The following is a 10,000-nucleotide window of genomic DNA, read 5'->3' as shown; positions in this document are numbered from 1 at the left end:
GAGGCCAGGCCTCTCTCGTTGTTGGACTTAGAAAAAATCCCAAAAGTGGACACTCTGACAAAATCACGCATGTTGACACTTTGGCAAAAAAGCCAACTTTTTTGGACTTGGCCCGGCTTTTCTTCCATTTGTCCCCCACTTGGGCTGGTTCACTCCTGGGTATCTTTTGGTCATTCCCGGGGGCCCCGGAGCTCGCGCAGCTCGCTGCGGGACTTCTGGAACTCCATCCTGGGTAGGATTTTTAATCAATTTCGGACCTTTTTCCAACTTTTTCTCAAATTGTCCCCCACTTTGGCTGGTTCACTCCTGGGTATCTTTTGGTCATTCCCGGGGGCCCCGGAGCTCGCGCAGCTCGCTGCGGGACTTCTGGAACTCCATCCTGGGTAGGATTTTTAATCAATTTCGGACCTTTTTCCAACTTTTTCTCAAATTGTCCCCCACTTTTGATGGTTCACTTCTGGGTGCCTTTTGGTCATTCCCGGTGTTCCCGCGGCTCGCGCAGCTCGCTGCGGGGCTTGTGGAACTCCATCCTGGGTAGGATTTTTAATCAATTTCGGACCTTTTTCCAACTTTTTCTCAAATTGTCCCCCACTTTTGATGGTTCACTTCTGGGTGCCTTTTGGTCATTCCCGATGTTCCCGCGGCTCGCGCAGCTCGCTGCGGGGCTTGTGGAACTCCATCCTGGGTAGGATTTTTAATCAATTTCGGACCTTTTTCCAACTTTTTCTCAAATTGTCCCCCACTTTTGATGGTTCACTTCTGGGTGCCTTTTGGTCATTCCCGGTGTTCCTGCGGCTCGCGCAGCTCGCTGCGGGGCTTGTGGAACTCCATCCTGGGTAGGATTTTTAATCAATTTCGGACCTTTTTCCAACTTTTTCTCAAATTGTCCCCCACTTTTGATGGTTCACTTCTGGGTGCCTTTTGGTCATTCCCGGTGTTCCCGCGGCTCGCGCAGCTCGCTGCGGGGCTTCTGGAACTCCATCCTGGGTAGGATTTTTAATCAATTTCGGACCTTTTTCCAACTTTTTCTCAAATTGTCCCCCACTTTTGATGGTTCGCTTCTGGGTGCCTTTTGGTCATTCCCGGTGTTCCTGCGGCTCGTGCAGCTCGCTGCGGGGCTTCTGGAACTCCATCCTGGGTAGGATTTTTAATCAATTTCGGACCTTTTTCCAACTTTTTCTCAAATTGTCCCCCACTTTTGATGGTTCACTTCTGGGTGCCTTTTGGTCATTCCCGGTGTTCCTGCGGCTCGTGCAGCTCGCTGCGGGGCTTCTGGAACTCCATCCTGGGTAGGATTTTTAATCAATTTCGGACCTTTTTCCAACTTTTTCTCAAATTGTCCCCCACTTTTGATGGTTCACTTCTGGGTGCCTTTTGGTCATTCCCGGTGTTCCTGCGGCTCGTGCAGCTCGCTGCGGGGCTTCTGGAACTCCATCCCGGGTAGGATTTTTAATCAATTTCGGACCTTTTTCCAACTTTTTCTCAAATTGTCCCCCACTTTTGATGGTTCACTTCTGGGTGCCTTTTGGTCATTCCCGGTGTTCCTGCGGCTCGTGCAGCTCGCTGCGGGACTTGTGGAACTCCATCCTGGGTAGGATTTTTAAACAATTTGGTACTTTTTCCTCCTTTTCCTCCATTTTTCCCCCACTTTCGCTGGTTCACTTCTGGGTGCCTTTTGGTCATTCCCGGTGTTCCTGCGGCTCGTGCAGCTCGCTGCGGGACTTCTGGAACTCCATCCTGGGTAGGATTTTTAAACAATTTGGCACTTTTTCCTCCTTTTCCTCCATTTTTCCCCCACTTTCGCTGGTTCGCTTCTGGGTGCCTTTTGGTCATTCCCGGTGTTCCTGCGGCTCGTGCAGCTCGCTGCGGGACTTGTGGAACTCTACCCTGGGTGGGATCGTATGATTTTCAACCCATTTTGGACCTTTTTCCCGACTTTCCCTCCATTTCCCTCCCACTTTCGATGGTCCACTCCTGGGTGTCTTTTGGTCATTCCCGGGACCCGGGAAGCCTCGGGCCTGCGGCGGGACTTGCGGATCTCCATGCTGGGCATGATTTTATGAGTTTTCTGGACTTTCTCTTCCCCGGGACCCGGGAGGCACGCGGCTGGACGTTATGCCCCCTAAAATCCCTCCCTTTGCTCGTAAGGCCAATTTTCCTCCGGATTTACTCTCTATAGACCCCAAGGAAAAAAATACCCGACCGGCGTCCATTTTTGACATCGGTCTCCAATTTAGGGCACGCGGGCCGAAAGCGGTACGCCGGTTCCGAAATCCGGCCCCCGCATTTTTTGGGTATTTTTTGAAAAAAATGGCATTTTTGGGACCGGGGGGACTTGCTGGACTCAGTCCCGGGTGCGGATTTTGAAAACGTTGAGGACTTTTGGATTTTCCCCCAGCTTTTCTCCCCCACTTGCAGTTTGACTTTGCGGGGTGCGTTACGGCTGTGCCGGGCGTCCCTGGACTCGGGTGGCCAGCTGCGGGGCTGGTGGGGGACTGATTTTTGAACACTTTGAGGACTTTTGGCTACTCTGCCAGCTTTTCTCCCCCACTTGCAGTGTGACTTTGCGGGCCTTGTTACGGAGGTGCCGGGCTTCCCTGGACTCGGGTGGCCAGCTGCGGGACTCGTGGGACTGATTTTGGAACACTTTGAGGACATTTAACTTCTTTCCCAGCTTTTTTCCCCTCCACTTCCAGCCCAGCCCTCTTTGTTTATCATGCCTATTTTCTGCTGGACACACACCCTCTCTTTTGAGCTGCCTCTTTTTTTTAATTTGGATATGATTTATTGATGAATGGATTTGTTTTCCCCTTTTTAAATGATGGTTGATGTCTATCTTTTTAATACTTGCTTCTGGCTGCAGCCGAGACTTACAGTGTGATGCATCCAACCCCAACCCTGGTTTTTGTTTCCCTTAAAAACTTGGGGAAATGGACAGCTTTTTGGGGGGGCACTTCCAGCAAATGGAGGGACCTATTTGGAATTCCCCACCCGGGTGGAGATCCACGGCGAGCCGGCCTTCCTAAAGGGACAGCAACATGGACACTCTGCCATCATTGCAGCTTCTTTTTTTTTTTGGGGCACTCTGTCATATTTCCAGCTTTTTTTCGTGCTGACTTCCAGCAAATAGAGGGACCTGTTTTGAATTCCCTACCCGGGTGTAGATCCACGGCAAGCCGGCCTTCTTAAAGGGACAGGCACCCCCCTGTCCCTTGACACCTGCTTCCCTCCTCGGCGTCACCGAAATCCCACAAAATGACTCAAAATAGGACCCCAAATGACATCACTCGGTCCGGTTCTTTGGGTCTCACTCGGGGGCTTCTTTGACTCTGGAAGGCATGGTGAACCAAAAGTAGACACTTGGAAAAAATCCCCACTTTACAAGTTGACACTTTGAAAAAAAATCCCGACTATATAAGTTGACACTTGGAAAAAATCCCCACTTTATAAGTTGACACTTGGAAAAAATCCCGACTTTATAAGTTGACACTTGGAAAAAATCCCCACTTTATAAGTTGACACTTAGAAAAAATCCCGACTTTATAAGTTGACACTTAGAAAAAATCCCCACTTTATTTTGGAAAGGTTGGTACACCAAAAGTGGACACTTAGAAAAAATCCCCACTTTATTTTGGAAAGGTTGGTACACCAAAAGTGGACACTTAGAAAAAATCCCGACTTTGACTTTCGCAGGTCTATTACACTAAAAGTTGACACTCTGTCATATTTCCAGCTTTTTTTTGTGCTGACTTCCAGCAGATAGAGGGACCTATTTTGAATTCCCTACCCTGGTGCAGAACCACGGCAAGCCGGCCTTCCTAAAGGCACAGGCACATGGACACTCTGCCATAAGTGCAGCTTTTTCTTCTAAGGGTGCAGCGGCGGCGGAAGTCCACCGGAGGGCTTCAAATCCCCGCTTTCCTTTTTAGGCTTAAAGTGGCTTTTCCCTCCTTAAAAACTTGGGGAAATGGACAGCTTTTTGGGGGGGCACTTCCAGCAAATAGAGGGACCTATTTGGAATTCCCCACCCGGGTGGAGATCCACGGCAAGCCGGCCTTCTTAAAGGGACAGGCACATGGACACTCTGCCATCATTGCAGCTTCTTCTTTTTTTTTTTCCCCTGTCATATTTCCAGCTTTTTTGTGCTGACTTCCAGCAAATAGAGGGACCTGTTTTGAATTCCCTACCCGGGTGTAGATCCACGGCAAGCCGGCCTTCTTAAAGGGACAGGCACCCCCCCTGTCCCTTGACACCTGCTTCCCTCCTCGGCGTCACCGAAATCCCACAAAATGACTGAAAATAGGACCCCAAATGACATCACTCGGTCCGGTTTTTTGGGTCTCACTCGGGGGCTTCTTTGACTCTGGAAGGCATGGTGAACCAAAAGTGGACACTTGGGAAAAAAATCCCCACTTTACAGGTTGACACTTGGAAAAAAATCCCCACTTTATAAGTTGACACTTAGAAAAAATCCCGACTATATAAGTTGACACTTAGAAAAAATCCCCACTTTATTTTGGAAGTGTTGGTACACCAAAAGTTGACACTTAGAAAAAATCCCGACTTTATTTTGGAAGGGTTGGTACACCAAAAGTTGACACTTAGAAAAAATCCCAACTTTTACACTTAGAAAAAATCCAGCTTTTTGTTGCTGACTTCCATCAAATAGAGGGACTTTTTCCATGTTTCTTAACCGGGTGTCGATCCAAGGCGGGTGGGCCTTCTGGAAGCGACACCCTCCTTGACACTTAGAAAAAATCCAGCTTTTTGTTGCTGACTTCCATCAAATAGAGGGACTTTTTCCATCAAATAGAGGGACTTTTTCCATGTTTCTTAACCGGGTGTCGATCCAAGGCGGGTGGGCCTTCTGGAAGCGACACCCTCCTTGACACTTAGAAAAAATCCAGCTTTTTGTTGCTGACTTCCATCAAATAGAGGGACTTTTTCCATGTTTCTTAACCGGGTGTCGATCCAAGGCGGGTGGGCCTTCTGGAAGCGACACCCTCCTTGACACTTAGAAAAAATCCAGCTTTTTGTTGCTGACTTCCATCAAATAGAGGGACTTTTTCCATGTTTCTTAACCGGGTGTCGATCCAAGGCAGGTGGGCCTTCTGGAAGCGACACCCTCCTTGACACTTAGAAAAAATCCAGCTTTTTGTTGCTGACTTCCATCAAATAGAGGGACTTTTTCCATGTTTCTTAACCGGGTGTCGATCCAAGGCGGGTGGGCCTTCTGGAAGCGACACCCTCCTTGACACTTAGAAAAAATCCAGCTTTTTGTTGCTGACTTCCATCAAATAGAGGGACTTTTTCCATGTTTCTTAACCGGGTGTCGATCCAAGGCAGGTGGGCCTTCTGGAAGCGACCCTCTCCTTCACACTTAGAAAAAATCCAGCTTTTTGTTGCTGACTTCCATTAAATAGAGGGACTTTTTTCATTTTTCTTAACCGGGTGTCGATCCAAGGCAGGTGGGCCTTCTGGAAGCGACACCCTCCTTGACACTTAGAAAAATTCCAGCTTTTTGTTGCTGACTTCCATTAACTAGAGGGACTTTTTTCATTTTTCTTAACCGGGTGGTGATCCAAGGCAGGTGGGCCTTCTGGAAGCGACACCCTCCTTGACACTTAGAAAAAATCCAGCTTTTTGTTGCTGACTTCCATCAAATAGAGGGACTTTTTCCATGTTTCTTAACCGGGTGTCGATCCAAGGCAGGTGGGCCTTCTGGAAGCGACACCCTCCTTGACACTTAGAAAAATTCCAGCTTTTTGTTGCTGACTTCCATTAACTAGAGGGACTTTTTTCATTTTTCTTAACCGGGTGGTGATCCAAGGCAGGTGGGCCTTCTGGAAGCGACACCCTCCTTGACACTTAGAAAAAATCCAGCTTTTTGTTGCTGACTTCCATTAACTAGAGGGACTTTTTTCATTTTTCTTAACCGGGTGGTGATCCAAGGCAGGTGGGCCTTCTGGAAGCGACACCCTCCTTGACACTTAGAAAAAATCCAGCTTTTTGTTGCTGACTTCCATCAAATAGAGGGACTTTTTCCATGTTTCTTAACCGGGTGTCGATCCAAGGCGGGTGGGCCTTCTGGAAGCGACACCCTCCTTGACACTTAGAAAAAATCCAGCTTTTTGTTGCTGACTTCCATCAAATAGAGGGACTTTTTCCATGTTTCTTAACCGGGTGTCGATCCAAGGCAGGTGGGCCTTCTGGAAGCGACCCTCTCCTTCACACTTAGAAAAAATCCAGCTTTTTGTTGCTGACTTCCATTAAATAGAGGGACTTTTTTCATTTTTCTTAACCGGGTGTCGATCCAAGGCAGGTGGGCCTTCTGGAAGCGACACCCTCCTTGACACTTAGAAAAATTCCAGCTTTTTGTTGCTGACTTCCATTAACTAGAGGGACTTTTTTCATTTTTCTTAACCGGGTGGTGATCCAAGGCAGGTGGGCCTTCTGGAAGCGACACCCTCCTTGACACTTAGAAAAAATCCAGCTTTTTGTTGCTGACTTCCATCAAATAGAGGGACTTTTTCCATGTTTCTTAACCGGGTGTCGATCCAAGGCAGGTGGGCCTTCTGGAAGCGACACCCTCCTTGACACTTAGAAAAATTCCAGCTTTTTGTTGCTGACTTCCATTAACTAGAGGGACTTTTTTCATTTTTCTTAACCGGGTGGTGATCCAAGGCAGGTGGGCCTTCTGGAAGCGACACCCTCCTTGACACTTAGAAAAAATCCAGCTTTTTGTTGCTGACTTCCATCAAATAGAGGGACTTTTTTCATTTTTCTTAACCGGGTGTCGATCCAAGGCAGGTGGGCCTTCTGGAAGCGACACCCTCCTTGACACTTAGAAAAAATCCAGCTTTTTGTTGCTGACTTCCATTAACTAGAGGGACTTTTTTCATTTTTCTTAACCGGGTGGTGATCCAAGGCAGGTGGGCCTTCTGGAAGCGACACCCTCCTTGACACTTAGAAAAAATCCAGCTTTTTGTTGCTGACTTCCATCAAATAGAGGGACTTTTTCCATGTTTCTTAACCGGGTGTCGATCCAAGGCAGGTGGGCCTTCTGGAAGCGACACCCTCCTTGACACTTAGAAAAATTCCAGCTTTTTGTTGCTGACTTCCATTAACTAGAGGGACTTTTTTCATTTTTCTTAACCGGGTGGTGATCCAAGGCAGGTGGGCCTTCTGGAAGCGACACCCTCCTTGACACTTAGAAAAAATCCAGCTTTTTGTTGCTGACTTCCATCAAATAGAGGGACTTTTTTCATTTTTCTTAACCGGGTGTCGATCCAAGGCAGGTGGGCCTTCTGGAAGCGACACCCTCCTTGACACTTAGAAAAATTCCAGCTTTTTGTTGCTGACTTCCATTAACTAGAGGGACTTTTTTCATTTTTCTTAACCGGGTGGTGATCCAAGGCAGGTGGGCCTTCTGGAAGCGACACCCTCCTTGACACTTAGAAAAAATCCAGCTTTTTGTTGCTGACTTCCATCAAATAGAGGGACTTTTTTCATTTTTCTTAACCGGGTGTCGATCCAAGGCAGGTGGGCCTTCTGGAAGCGACACCCTCCTTGACACTTAGAAAAAATCCAGCTTTTTGTTGCTGACTTCCATTAACTAGAGGGACTTTTTTCATTTTTCTTAACCGGGTGGTGATCCAAGGCAGGTGGGCCTTCTGGAAGCGACACCCTCCTTGACACTTAGAAAAAATCCAGCTTTTTGTTGCTGACTTCCATCAAATAGAGGGACTTTTTTCATTTTTCTTAACCGGGTGTCGATCCAAGGCAGGTGGGCCTTCTGGAAGCGACACCCTCCTTGACACTTAGAAAAAATCCAGCTTTTTGTTGCTGACTTCCATTAACTAGAGGGACTTTTTTCATTTTTCTTAACCGGGTGGTGATCCAAGGCAGGTGGGCCTTCTGGAAGCGACACCCTCCTTGACACTTAGAAAAATTCCAGCTTTTTGTTGCTGACTTCCATTAACTAGAGGGACTTTTTTCATTTTTCTTAACCGGGTGGTGATCCAAGGCAGGTGGGCCTTCTGGAAGCGACACCCTCCTTGACACTTAGAAAAAATCCAGCTTTTTGTTGCTGACTTCCATCAAATAGAGGGACTTTTTTCATTTTTCTTAACCGGGTGTCGATCCAAGAATGGTGGGCCTTCTGGAAGTGACACCCTCCTTGACACTTAGAAAAATTCCAGCTTTTTGTTGCTGACTTCCATCAAATAGAGGGACCTATTTGGAATTCCCCACCCGGGTGGAGATCCACGGCAAGCCGGCTTTCCTAAAGGGACAGGCACATGGACACTATTCGCAGCTTCTTTTTTTTTTTTTGGCACTGACTTCCAGCTAAGGGTGCAGCGGCGGCGGAAGTCCACCGGAGGGCTCCAAATCCCCGCTTTCCTTTTCAGGCTTAAAGTTGCCTTTCCCTCTTTAGAGCCTTGGGCAAATGTACAGCTATATTTTGTGCTGACTTCCAGCAAATAGAGGGACCTATTTTGAATTCCCTACCCGGGTGTAGATCCACGGCAAGCCGGCCTTCTTAAATGGACAGGCACCCCCCTCCCGGAACACCTGCTTCGCTCCTCGGCGTCACCGAAATCCCACAAAATGACTCAAAATAGGGCCCCAAATGACATCACTCGGCCCGGTTGTTTAGGTCTCACTCTGGGGCTTCTATGACCCTGGAGGGCATGGTACAGCAAAAGTGGACACTTAGAAAAAATCCCGACTTTTAAAAGTTGACACTTAGAAAAAATCCCGACTTTATTTTGGAAGGGTTGGTACGCGAAAAGTTGACACTTAGAAAAAATCCCGACTTTGTTTTGGAAGTGTTGGTACTCCAAAAGTTGACACTTAGAAAAAATCCCGACTTTGTTTTGGAAGGGTTGGTACTCCAAAAGTTGACACTTAGAAAAAATCCCGACTTTGTTTTGGAAGGGTTGGTACTCCAAAAGTTGACACTTAGAAAAAATCCCGACTTTGACACTTAGAAAAATTCCAGCTTTTTTTCCCTCTGACTTCCATTAAATAGAGGGACTTTTTTCATGTTTCTTAGCCGGGTGTCGATCCAAGGCGGGCGGGCCTTCTGGAAGCGACACCCTCCTTGACACTTTGTCATATTTTCAGCTTTTTTGTGCTGACTTCCATTCAATAGAGGGACTTTTTTCATGTTTCTTAACCGGAATGTGATCCAAGGCGGGTGGGCCTTCTGGAATGGACACCCGCCTGGACACTTAGGGTTAGGGTTAGGGTTAGGGTTGGGATTAGGGTTAGGGTTAGCGGGGCGTTCTTGAAGGGACTCCCTCCGGAACACCTTGTCATATTTCCAGCTTTTTTCCTCTGACTTCCATCAAATAGAGGGACTACTTTTGACTTATCGACCCGGCTGGTGATCCAAGGCCGGGGGGCCTCCTGGAAGGGACCCCCGCCTGGACACCTAGGGTTAGGGTTAGGGTTAGGGTTGGGATTAGGGTTAGGGTTAGGGTTAGGGTTAGCCAGCTTTTTGTTGCTGACGGCGGGTGGGCCTTCTGGAAGCGACACCCTCCTAGATACTCTGTCATATTTGCAGCTTTTTGTTGCTGACTTCCATTAAATAGAGGGACTTTTTTCATTTTTCTTAACCGAGTGGTGATCCAAGGCGGGTGGGCCTTCTGGAAGCGACACCCTCCTTGACACTTAGAAAAATTCCAGCTTTTTGTTGCTGACTTCCATTAACTAGAGGGACTTTTTTCATTTTTCTTAACCGGGTGGTGATCCAAGGCGGGTGGGCCTTCTGGAAGCGACACCCTCCTTGACACTTAGAAAAAATCCAGCTTTTTGTTGCTGACTTCCATTAAATAGAGGGACTTTTTTCATTTTTCTTAACCGGGTGGTGATCCAAGGCGGGTGGGCCTTCTGGAAGCGACACCCTCCTTGACACTTAGAAAAAATCCAGCTTTTTGTTGCTGACTTCCATTAAATAGAGGGACTTTTTTCATTTTTCTTAACCGGGTGTCGA

This window comes from Nerophis ophidion, unplaced genomic scaffold (genome assembly GCF_033978795.1).
Source record: "Nerophis ophidion isolate RoL-2023_Sa unplaced genomic scaffold, RoL_Noph_v1.0 HiC_scaffold_180, whole genome shotgun sequence".
Classification (NCBI taxonomy): domain Eukaryota; kingdom Metazoa; phylum Chordata; class Actinopteri; order Syngnathiformes; family Syngnathidae; genus Nerophis; species Nerophis ophidion.
Note: the sequence above shows the minus strand (reverse complement) of the source record.